The 12,879-nt window shown below is 38.1% G+C and overlaps 1 pseudogene; it reads right to left on the reverse strand.

Annotated features, from left to right (window-relative positions):
* Positions 1–4,644: 4,644 nt before the first annotated feature.
* LOC140523270 (olfactory receptor 9G19-like) lies at positions 4,645–5,565 on the reverse strand (annotated as a pseudogene).
* Positions 5,566–12,879: the final 7,314 nt, after the last annotated feature.

Consider the following 12,879-nt stretch of genomic DNA (forward strand, 5'->3'; position numbering starts at 1 on the left):
ACGTGACTAGCTGTTCTATGGTCATTAAGAACATTAATTTTTTCATACAAAAATATATAGGACTGCTTGGTCATAAAGAAAATGAGCCAACGTAGCAGATATTTGTTCTTTTTATTTTAACATTTTTCCTTTTGCTCTTTAGTGCCTGTCAGCTGGTAATTCTCAGGATTACCAGTGTAAAGTAATGACTATCACTTCCCAGTGCCAATTGCTTTTACTTCCTAATTTTCTCCATTCAGTATGGAGTATCGAGAAGACAAACGTGGTTAGAGTTGCATGTAAAACAGAAAAACTAGACTGGGAGGGCTTTACAGTCTAGATTTTCCACTACATTAGTCTTTCTTGGGCCACTTTCAGTTACTTGTGGGTTTGTTATTATCTTCCAGAGGTCCCCAAACTCTGACCATGGGGAAGATAGGGAAAGAAGGGTGCTATTACGTTGCATTTCAACGAATGAAAAAAAATCGAAATTCTCTACAACCATAAGAGAAAGTGCTCTAAATCACTATTAGTCAGAAAAAATCGAATTAAAACAATTTTGAGATATCATTTCACGCCTATGAAATTGACTAAAATGATAGAATAAAATATCAAATGTTTTAAAGGATGTGGAAAAACTAGGACCTAATACACTGTTGGTGAAACAGTGAGTTGATCCAACCGTTTTGGAGAGCTAACTCAAATTATGCCCAAAGAGTTATAAAACTCTATATACCCTTTGATCCTGAAATATCAACATTAGATCTGTTTCCCAAGGTGATCAAGTAAAAAGGAAAAGAGCCCATATATTTTAAAATATTTATAGCAGCTCTCTTTGTTTTGACAAAGAACTGGAAATTTTGGTGCATGCCCATCAATTGGAGAAAGGCTGAATGAACGCCATAGTTTCAATGACTTTTTTTCAAAAGAAATGCCTCCAAGTTTTCCAGTTCAGGCATTGCAACAAATTGAACTAGCTGGATTTAAAGAGCACTTTGACATTCACATAAGACCTTATAGGCAGCCGACTACTGCACCTAATCAAAATCCCAGAATCCACTGCATGAAAGAGAAAATTCTACTTCCTCTGCATCCCTGGATTATGCAATTTACCCACGATTTCAGAAGTACTGTCATCTTGATGAAATCCATTTTCTATTTTGGAGCATTTTCTATTTGCTCTGTACTCCCTGGAGTATCAAATACCATCAAACACTATTTCTCTTGGTTTTGCAAGTCTCTCCATAGCAATTAACGCATAAGAGGACAAAGGTCACACCAGAGAATTTATGGTCTCAAAACGTGATCAATTTATGAATTTCCTTCTCTTACTAAAACATGGAAAGTTTGGAAGAGTAATAACAATATGATTCTTTCTGCATCAAAGCCCAAAAGACTATGATTCTAGGGTAGCAGTATGAAATAGATGTGTTCAATTAGATCTGATGGAGCTACTAAGGTTAATTCTATCAGTTGTAACACAAAATGAAAATAATTTTCCAGAAGAGAACAAAAAGAAATGAAATCTTGGGACTCAGTTGAGACAGGCTTGGTCTATCTCAGATAAAATAATTGGACATCATATTGATAAACCAAGTCACAATGTAGAAATAACCTCAATTTTATGCTTCTGGGAAACAATGTACATTGCTATGTAACAGGATTAAACTTTGAGTGAGAAAATATCCTAGGCTCGAAGTTAAGTAGAGGCAAATTAAAATTCAGCCTCAGACTAAATGTATGATCCTGGATAGGTCATTTTAACTCTTTATGCCTCAGTTTCTTCACATGTGTAGTAATAATAGCTAATGTTATGTAGCACTTATTAAATGCCAAGCAGTTTTCTAAGCAGTTTTACAAGTATTACCTCATTTGTTTCTCACAACAATCCTGAGACGTGGGTGCTATTATTATCCTCATTTTACAGATAAGGAAACTGAGGCAAAGGGTTTGAGTGACTTGCCCAGGGTTCCATAGTTAATAAGTGTCTAAGGTTACATTTGAACTCGAGAATTCCTGACACCAGGCTCTGAACTCTATCATCTGTGCTACCTACCTGGCCCCTCAAAGATGGATCATAATAGCACCTTCGCGGGTTGTTGTGAGTAAAGTGTAAAGTGTTTATCAAAGAACCTACTAGGTAGCAGGCATTTATCAAATTAGTGTCCTCTCCAACCCATCAGAAAAAGTGGAACCATAATAGTACAGGCGTTAGTTCCATGGTTTTTTTGTTTTTTTGGGTTTTTTTTGAGGATCAAAATGAAATAACAAAGACAAAGCACTTTCTAAAATTAAAGTGCTTTAGAAATTCTTATTTTTCAGTCATTTTTAGTTGAATCCAATTTTGAATAACTGTTTATGGGTCTTGAAAAAGCAGTGGAGTAGTTTGCCATTTCCTTCTCCAGTTCATTTTACAGAAGAGGAAGGAAAGAAGGAGGGAGAGAAGGAAAGAAGGAAGGAAGAAAGGAAGGAAGAAATGAAAGGAAGAAGGAAGGAATTTGGAAAGAAAGAAGGAAAGAAAAAATGGGTAAAGGATAGTAAAGGATGAAGGGAGCAAAGAAGAGGATCTTTTTTTAATTGCATAGAAGAAAATTTAGAAAAAAAAAAAAAACTTCAGAAGAATATAAAAGCCAAAAGGACAATTTCCTTATTACTTCCTTAAATGTGCAATATACTTCCTAAAAACAATAAATACCTATGTGCATATGTATATAACATAAGTTAAAGCTTTCATATAAAACCTCTTTTTTCTTCTTTCTATACTGAAATGTTTCCCTGTTTTGATAATTGATCTACACTTTAACAAATTAAAAGAAAGAATGTCAAAGGAGGGATGAGAGTCTGTGTTGGTGCAGAGACTTGCTATTGCATAGTGGATAGAGAAGTGTCCCGAAATATGCAGTTAGGTGGAGCTGTGGATAGAGCATTAGACTTGGAGTCTAGATCTGAGCTCAAATTTTGCTTCAAACAATTATTAGCTGTGTGAGCCTCTCAGCAAATAACTTAAACTCAGTATTGATTCTCACTTTCCTCATCTTTAAATAGAAATAATAATGATAATACCTACCTCCCAGGGGTATTGTGAATATCAAATAAAATAAGATTTGTAAAGACATCGCATAATTCCTGGTACAGAGTAGATCCTTGTTTTCTTTACTCTTCTCTTTCTTTTCTAAAAGCCTGGAAGATCTGAGATACGATATCACCTCTGACAAATACCGATGGTGTGATGTGGGGCTAGTCAATTAACCCCTTAAAATGTTGTTCTTGCCAACTTGTTAAGAGAATAAGATACAAACTTGTCTTGATAGAGGGAGATTCTATGCTCACAGAATTTCCTAGACCAAAGAACAGGTCCAGGACGAATTTTCTATATTTTTGGTTGGTTGTCTACTAGTTTGGGAAACATAATGAGATGAAGCAGATACTCCATTTGTATAGCTTCAATGAACGATTTCTACCATTTACCTCCAGTCAGTATGTTTGGACTTTTTCTGGATAAGCTTTGTGTAATTCCTTGTGAAAGCTTTAAGATAAGGAATTACTATACTAAGCTTCAGTTTATATTAAAAAAATCCACTTAACGTTACATTTTAACCTGCTCTTGCTTGAGTTTATGTGAGCCTCATGAGTGTTGTTGTTATTCTTTTGAGAATTGTTGGTTTTGTTACTTTCCTGAAACGAGGACAGAGTAGGGTGTGGTGGCTGTTTCTTTCTTTTTTACCTATAGTTTTAGTTATCCTCCTTTTCATTGTTGCTCCTCAGACGAATGTCTCATATCAAAAGAATCTGCAACCAAGATTAAGGAGAAATCGTTCTAGTCTCAGCACTGCCATTTAATATTGGTCACTTGAAAAACTCACTTCACTTTGAAAAAGTCATTTCATCTCTCTCAATTTCAGTTACTCCCTCTTTAAAATTAAAACAGGTTTAAGAAGTTTAAAGGCAGTGAGAAACCAGAAACAAAGTGACTGACAATTGACTAAAGAAAAGCTGAATAAGCCATTACCTGCCAATGTAATGGAATACTATGCTAAAAGAAATTATTGTTACGTGGGATTCAGAGAAACTTGACAAGATTTTTATGATTTGACACAGAATTTAAAAAAGCAGAAACAAGGAATAATATACCCAAAAGACTTAAATGGTAGTAAAATAGCATTAAAAGGAAGGCAAAATATTAATGTAATTATTATATAATTGTAATTCAATATAAGATAAAATAATTTTGTTATACATGACCCAAGTCTCAAAGACCATTGGCATGGGACTCTTCCTGTTAGCAGACCTCAGTGTGCATAATTAATTATTGTGGCCAATCTTGATCTTGAATAACAGTAGGTGAAAAACACTGTTTTTCCCTTCATAGAGTAGGTTGGAAGACAGCAAGTAAAGAATGAAAAGGTGGGAAAAAAATAACTAAGATTCTCCCTGTTTTGAAATAGTGAAGACTACAATAAACAGAAAGGAGAAAACTGAGCCTCCGCAAAACCAAAGAAATTAAGAAATGCATTCAAGCTGACATGTTAACAAAATACATAGCATTAAATGAGAGACATAGAGGGATTTATCTACCCTAAAAATGATATTTTTATTTTTTGGAGAGAATATTGAAATGAACAATACATAAACAATTTACTTCCTTTTCTCTATAACAACTTCTATTTAGGAAAATTGTATTCGATCTCGCATTTTCTTTAAAGGCATCTTTAACATCTTTGTTCCTGAAGCTGTAGATCATTGGGTTCAACATGGGCACCGCCATAGTGGAGAACACAAATGTAATCTTATCCCTCTCCAGAGAGTAGATCGTACTAGGAAGGGAGTAAATGAAGAGAATGGAACCATAGCACAGGGTCACAGCTGTCAGATGGGAATCACATGTGGAGAAGACTTTAAGTCTGCCCTGGGTAGAACGAATCCTCAAAATGGAAGCAATGATGAAGAGGTAGGAGGCCAGGATGAGCACAAGGGGAACGATGATATTGGAGGCCAGGATTAAATAAAGCACATCCTGGTAACTGTCCTTCACATAACATCCCAGCTTCACCAGGGGAGGCAGGTCACAAAAGAAGTCATTATCTCCACCAAAAGTTAGGGTGAATGTTTCACTTCTAATGATGATGGAGTTGATGACACCTCCAGGATAAGAAGCTACTACAAGGCAGGAAGATAATCTTGGGGACATAGCCTGTGTGTAGAGAAGTGGCTTGGAGATGGCTACATACGGTCATATGCCATGATGGCCAACAAGTAACATTCAATATATGCCAACCCAGCTGAGAAGAACTGAACTAGACAACAAGCAAATGAAATGCTCTTATCCTAAGAGATACATGTCAACATGATTTTGGGAGTATAAACAATGGAATACAAGAGATCCAGAAAAGACAGGTTTCCAGTGAAGAAATACGTGGCTGTATAGAGCTGGAAATCTGTTCAAATAAGCCTAACAAGAGTTATGTTCCCCACCACAGTTATACAATAGTTTAGAAGCAATACCACAATGAGGAAAACCTGCATCACAGGGTTTGTGTTTAAACCCACCAGAATGAACTCAGTTACAGTGTGATTAGCTTTCTCCATGCTTAAGAAAAAGGAATTCTTAGAATTTTAAACTTTTTCAAAGGGTAGTGGTTGCTTTGGTGATTTGTGCCAGGTCGAAGAAAAGATGCAGTGTGGCTATTGAGTTTTTGAGACTAAAGAAAGGCAGTGGAGTGGGCATATGAAGTTATTGAGAGGTGATACTACAGTAGAGCTCACATATAATCATCCACAAATTATATTTTAAAGCTAAAAATATCAGGAGGTTGTAGTGGTAAGGGAACTTGAAGATCTTCCCTGCACTTTGATATGCCCATGTGACCTTCTTTGAGCTTTGACCCAGTCCACAGACCGAGTCACATGGAGTCAATGATGGGAGGAGATTGCTGAATGTGTGGAGCAGAAAGGACATGTCTGGGAGAAAGTGAAGTGGAACTGAAAGGGAGAGAAGGCAGATTAGAGCAGAGCAGATAGCATGAATGAGAGAGTGAGGAATTTTCCCTAAGGGGGCTTGTTTATGGCGAGGCTTAAGTGAGGGAAGTCCTCATCCTAAGTGAGAATGACAGTGCTCCCTGCATTGATAATGTGTATAGATTTTTTTGTTACTATGGTGGATTTGGCTTTCTGGGATCTGAATAAATATTTTGCTTTCTTCTTTGAAGAGAGTTTATATTTTCATGAATTTACTCTGGAAATATGCATGCACATCCATAGTAGCTGCTGTGGTTATAGCACTGGAGTTACAGAAGTTTGAGTGGAAAAAAATATTAAACAGAAGACAAAGATATGGAAAAAGATAGTTAAGTAGAGAGCAAAAATATTTCAGTTTTATTTCTGAAGAGGAAGGGAAAAAATGCGCAGAGGAAGCAAAGAAAGCTGCTTGTACTCCAAACAAAGACAGTGTAGAGCTGCAGAAGCAAACAGAAAGGGTCAAGGAGGTTTAGTAGTAATTGTTGATTCATTCTCACAAATACTGAGGTAACCTTTTTTGGTCTGATAAAAGCAATATAAATGTCTGCTTTTATCCAAGACATAGCAAAGATTCTCCTAATTCTTATTAACACGGATGACGACTAGTCATTTCTAATGATTCATATGGGCAATATGATTCTCCATTAAGAAAACTTGGGCAAGCATCTTGGGTCTGTATAGACAGGTTATACTTTCCTCACTCCTTCCTACTAAAAACAAAGTTTAGAGTGGACAGCAATCAATTTGAGAAATGAAAAGCTGGCTAAGAAGTCCCTCCAGCAAACAACAGAGGTTTTATCTTTGACCCCTCATTCTCTCTAGTTTCCCCATACTCAATCTCTTGCCAAGATCTGTCAATTTTACTTTCATAACATCTCACTTACACCGTGTTCTCTACTCTGACACTGCCACTACTCAGATACAGGCCCTTATGATGTCATCCTTGAACTATTGTGATAGGCTGCTTGTTGGTCTCTGTGCCATAAACCTTTCCAACTCAAATCCATTCTCCACTCAGCAGTCAAATGCATTTATTTAAAACACAGGTGTGACCATGTCAACTCTCTCAATAAACTGGAATGGATACCTATCAATTGCAGTATATAATCTAAAATCTTCTATTTGGTTCTCAAAGTCTTTCCCCTTATATGTCTGGTCTTCTAACACTTTGCTCATCTCCATATAATCTGTGATACAGTGACACTGGCCTCCTTGTTGATCTTCAAACGGAAAAATCCATCACACGTCTTAGCTAGTCCCTGTATCTACAATGTTCCCCTCTTCTTCTCAGACTCCTGGATTGAGACTGTGTTTTACTTTTATTTTGTATTTCCAGTGCTTAGTTCTAGCTTAGTGCCTGGTGTATAGTAGGTGCTTAATAAATACTTATTGTCTAATTGATTTCTGACAAATCAATTTAGATGATGGCTTAAAATATAGAGATGCAAAATTTCTGGTCAGAAATTGAGAATATCTAATAAAGGCTGGTAAGAATTGATTTTCCAAGATTCCTACAAATCTAAAATTCAATTACAATGGCTTCATATAATAATGGGAAAAGGAAGGAAATGACTCACTATACGTGTCACCCAAGTTAAATACTAGAGAATTACAACAAAAGCAAGATCCAGTACTGAAATATGTGGTCTCAATCATCAATACGGAAATGTCCAAATTTCAGGCAAGAAACGAGAGGAACAAGGCAGAGCAAGATGGTGGAGTAGAAAGACGCACCTACACTAGCTCTTCCCTTAGAACTCATAAAATAGCTGTAAAGAAAGGCTCTCAACAAATTCTAGAGCAGCAGAAGCCACAGAACAATGGAGTGAAGGAGATTTCCAGCTCAGGGTGACCTGAAAGGACAACGAGGCACTGCACTGCGAGGAGGACCCAAGCAGGCCTCAGGGGTGGAATCCTCAGTGGCAGTAAGGGCAGTTTGCAGATCCCTCAACTCACAGGTAAGTGAGAGGATGTTTTCAGCTGGTCGAGAAGAGAGCAGGGTCTTCTCATATGTCCAGCCTCAGGCTGTGGCAGAGGCTGCATCTGGCTGCAGCAACTCCCACAGCAGCCTGCATCTCTTGTTGTATCATAAAGCCCCTGAGGGAAATGAGCAGCTGATCTGCACCTCAGCCCTGTGTGGTAACCCAGCACCCACCTAATGCTCCTGGAGGAAATGAGGAGCTGATTTTATCTCACACTGAATGGTGGCCCTGGGGGAATTGAGCAGCTTATCTGAATCTAAGCCCCCAGGGCTGGCTTGGTGGAACTGGAGGCCAGGTACTTGTGGAGAGGAAACTACTACTCACAGAATCTGGGCACAAAAGTTTGTGGTTGCTCCCAGACCAATGTATACACTTAATTGTGACACCCTGGAGGAACTGAGATCTGACAGATCCCCAGAGTATACCGTATACTTGACAAAGGATCTAAAGGTCAAGTAACTGGTGGGAAAAATGCCCCAAAAAGGGGAAAAATAAGACTATAGAAGATTACTGTCTTGGTGAACAGATATCTTCTCCCATCCTTTTTGATGAGGAAGAATAATGTTTACCATCAGGGAAAGACGTAAAAGTCAAGCCTTCTGTATCCCAAACATCCAACATAAACATTCAATGGTCTCAGGCCTTTCAAAAAGGATTTTGAAAATCAAGTAAGAGAGGTTGAGGAAAAATTTGGAAGAGAAATGAGAGAGATGCAAGAAAAGCATGAAAACTGAATCAACAACTTACTAAAGGAGACCCAAAAAATGCTGAAGAAAAAAACACCTTTAAAAATAGGCTAACTCAATTGGCAAAAGAAGTTCAAAAAGCCAATGAGGAGAAGAATGCTTTGAAAAGCAGAATTAGCCAAATAGAAAAGGAGGCTCAAAAGCTCACCAAAGAAAACAGTACTTTAAAAATTAGAATGGAACAGTTGGAGGCTAATGAGAAACCAGGAAATCACAAAGCAAAACCAAAAGAATGAAGATATGGAAGATAATATGAAATATCTCATTGGAAAAACAACTGACCTGGAAAATAGATCCAGGAGAGACAATTTAAAAATTATGGGATTACCTGAAAGCCATGATGCAAAAAACGAGCCTAGATATCATCTTGCATGAAATTATCAAGGAAAACTGCCCTGAGATTCTAGAACCAGAGGGCAAAATAAGCATTCAAGGAATCCACCAATCACCGCCTGAAAGAGATCCAAAAAGAGAAACTCCTAGGAACATTGTGGCCAAATTCCAGAGTTCCCTGGTCAAGGAGAAAATATTGCAAGCAGCTAGAAAGAAACAATTCAAGTATTCTGGAAATACAATCAGGATAACACAAGATATAGGAGCTTCTACATTAAGGAATCAAAGGGTGTAGAATATGATATTCCAGAAATCAAAGGAACTAGGACTAAAACCAAGGATCACCACCCAACAAAACTGAGTATAATACTTCAGGGGAAAAATGATCATTCAATGAAATGGAGGAATTTCAAGCATTCTTGATTAAAAGACCAGAGCTGAAAAGAAAATTTGACTTTCAAACACAAGAATGAAGAGAAGCATAAAAAGGTAAACAGGAAAGACAAATCATAAGGGACTTACTAATGTTGAAGTGTTTACATTCCTACATGGAAAGACAATATTTGTAACTCTTGAAGCTTTTTTCAGTATCTGGATAGATGGTGGGATTACACACACACACAAACACACACACATGTATATAGAGAGACAGAGAGCACAGGGTGAGTTGAATAGGAAGGGATCATATCTAAAAATAAAATTAAGGGGTGAGAGAGGAATATATTGGGAGGAGAAAGGGAGAAATGGAATGGGGTATATTATCTCTCATAAAAGAGGCAAGAAAAAGACTTCAATGGAGGGGAAAAGGGGGGAGATGAGAGGGAAAACGTGAAGCTTACTCTCCTCATATTTGACTCAAGGAAGGAATAAGATGCACACTCATTTTGGTATGAAAACATATCTTACAATACAGAAAACTGGGGGAGAAGAGGATAAACAGGGTGGGGGGGATGATAGAAGGGAAAGTAATGGGAAGAGGGAGCAATTAAAAGTCAACAGTCTTGGGAAGGGAGAAAGTCAAAAGAGAGAACAGAAGAAATGGAGGGAAGAATAGGATGTAGGGAAATATAATTAGTCTTCCACAACATGACTATTATGGAAGTCATCTGCAAAGTTACACATATATAACCTGTATTGAATTGCTTGCCTTCCCATTGGGGATGGGTGAGCAGGGAGGAGGGAAGAGAAATTGGAACTCAAAGTTTTAAGAAAAACTGTTGAGTATTGTTCTTCTGTACAACCGGGAAATAAGAAATATAGGTAATGGAGTACAGAAATTTATCTCACCCCCTAGAACAAAAGATAGGATGGGGATAAGGGACGGGAGGGATGTTAGAAGGAAGGGCAGATTGGTGGTAGGGTTAATTAGAATGCTTCGGCGTTTTGGAGTGGGGGAAAGGAAGAGATGGGGAGAAAATTTGGAACTCAAAAACTTGTGGAAATGAATGTTGAAAACTTAAAAGAAAGAAAGAAGGAAAGAAAGAAAGAAAGAAAGAAAGAAAGGAAGGAAGGAAGGAAGGAAGGAAGGAAGGAAGGAAGGAAGGAAGGAAGGAAGGAAGGAAGGAAGGAAGGAAGGAAGGAAGGAAGGACGGAAGGACGGAAGGAAGGAAGAAATGACGAGTAGGAAGCTCCCAGAAAAACCTGGAAAGATTTGCTTGAACTGATGTAAAGTGAATGTACTGTGTACAAAGTAACAGCGGTATTGCAAGATGATCAGCTGAGAATGACTTAGCTGTTCTTGGCAATGCAATGACCCAAGACAAATCTGATACACTTATGATGAAAAATGTTATCCATCCCCAGAGAAAGAACTGGTGGTGTCTGAATGCAGATTGATGCATACTTTTTTTACCTTATTTTTTTGGAGGTTTGGGGTTTTTTTGGTCTATGTTTTGTTTCACAATGTAACTATTATGGAAATATTTTGCCTGACTACACATGTATAACTTACATCGAATTGCATCTTCTCAATAAGGTGGGGGGTGGAGTGGTGTTCGGCCTAGAGGCCGATGGACTACCCGAGCCTTCTTACCTATCGTCCAGATCTTCGGTGATCAGCCGGATTTACGTGTTGAGAGAAGAGACTTTCCAGAACCGAACAAGGGTTAGGCTTTATTCAGGGTCTTAGTTACATGTGCAGGGTCAATTCTTCCTCAGGAGAGAGGAATCCTCCTCCTCCCAAGGGGCAAGGATCACTCAGCAAGATGATGGGAGCAGAAGAGGGGAGGGACCCTCTTCCCTCTAAGGGCCCCTTAGTGCAAAAGAACGTCTTCAGGCTTTCCTGTCCCTACTTCAGCTCTCCCAGCCGCATAGTTTGCACGTGAATACCGTGCCTGCTCTCAGCCCCTAGCTAGTCAACAACAGGTGTGCTCAGACCACAGGTCAATCTCAAGGGTGGGATGCTCTCCCCAACAAGTTTGCAACTGAGAAGAGGTGGAAATACACAAGATAGCCTGTGTTTCTAGCCTCAATCCCCAGCTGTTCCCTGGGGGGCCTCATGAGAACTCTAAGATTTAGAGGTCCTCACTTTTACCTGCCCAAGACTGTCCTCATGAAACTGAGCTTACACCCCTAACAGAATGGGAAGGTAGAAAAGGAGAGAATCTTGAAATCAAAGTTTTAAGAATGAATGTTAAAGTTGTTTTTACATAAAACTAGGGGAAATAAAATACTAAATAAAAGTTAAAAAAAGAAACAAGAGGAACTAGAAGTCATCAGAAAAAGGAGGTAAATCTGAACACAGACATATTTATATATTTATATGTATGTAGATATGTACATAGAGAGACAGAGACAGACGGGGGGGAGGAGAGATGGAGAGAGAGAGAGAGAAACAGAGAGAGACAGAGACACAGATGTAGAAAAAGAGAAAGAGTGAGAGAGAAAAAGAGATAGAGACAAAGAGAGAGAGAGAGAAGAGAGAGAGACAGGATTCCCTCACTCAGAATTGGTTGGATATAACCCATGACACAAAGAGCAGAGGGAATAAGATTGATGGAAAGTTTGGAAATGGAATTCAGTGGAGACAAGATCAAAGAGTCATTGGAGCAGACTACAGAACACTTGGACAGAAAGATTACAGTGTTAGAGCAGTTCAGTTGTACAGACATTTAATACATGTTTCTGTCCATCAAAAAGAGAGAGGTTGATATATACTTGCCTTGGTTTAGTGATGATTTAATCTTTCAAAGCCGAAGAACTAAAAAGGCAACATTCTGTTCTGGACCTAATTCTCCCTAATAAGGAAAAACGATGTTGGAGACGAAATTATGTGATCCTTTGGAGGAAAAGAAAACTTTCCAGAGTTTGTTAGAAATTCCATCAGGGATTATACCCTAAATTTTAGGAAAGCAGATTTCAAAAGGATTAGAAGAAAGACTGGTAAAATCCCATGGACTAAAAGTAATGCTAGCAGGTACGTTATCACTAGAGGCATAGAAAGTATTAAGAATGAAATTCAGAAGATGTAAAGGAAAATAATTACAATTATGAGTTAGTAAATTAACATATGTTGACTGCTTGCTACATGTCAGACACTGTACTAAACTGTGGCCATACAAAAAGGCACAAAAGCCAGTCCCTGCCCTCAAGAAGCTAACATTTTAAAGGGGGAGATAACAAGTAAACATTGCTAACAGTCTCTGTACAGAATTCATAAGCAATGATTAAGAGAGGTTGGAAAAGACTTCCTGTAGAAAATGGGATTTTAGTTAGGACTTATAGGAAGTCAGGAGAGGCAGTAGGCAAAAATGAAAAGACAGATTGTTCTATGCATTAGAAAAAGCCACAGAAAATGAGATGCAATTACACATTGATGAGGGCAT

Source organism: Notamacropus eugenii, chromosome 2 (genome assembly GCF_028372415.1).
Source record: "Notamacropus eugenii isolate mMacEug1 chromosome 2, mMacEug1.pri_v2, whole genome shotgun sequence".
Classification (NCBI taxonomy): Eukaryota; Metazoa; Chordata; class Mammalia; order Diprotodontia; family Macropodidae; genus Notamacropus; species Notamacropus eugenii.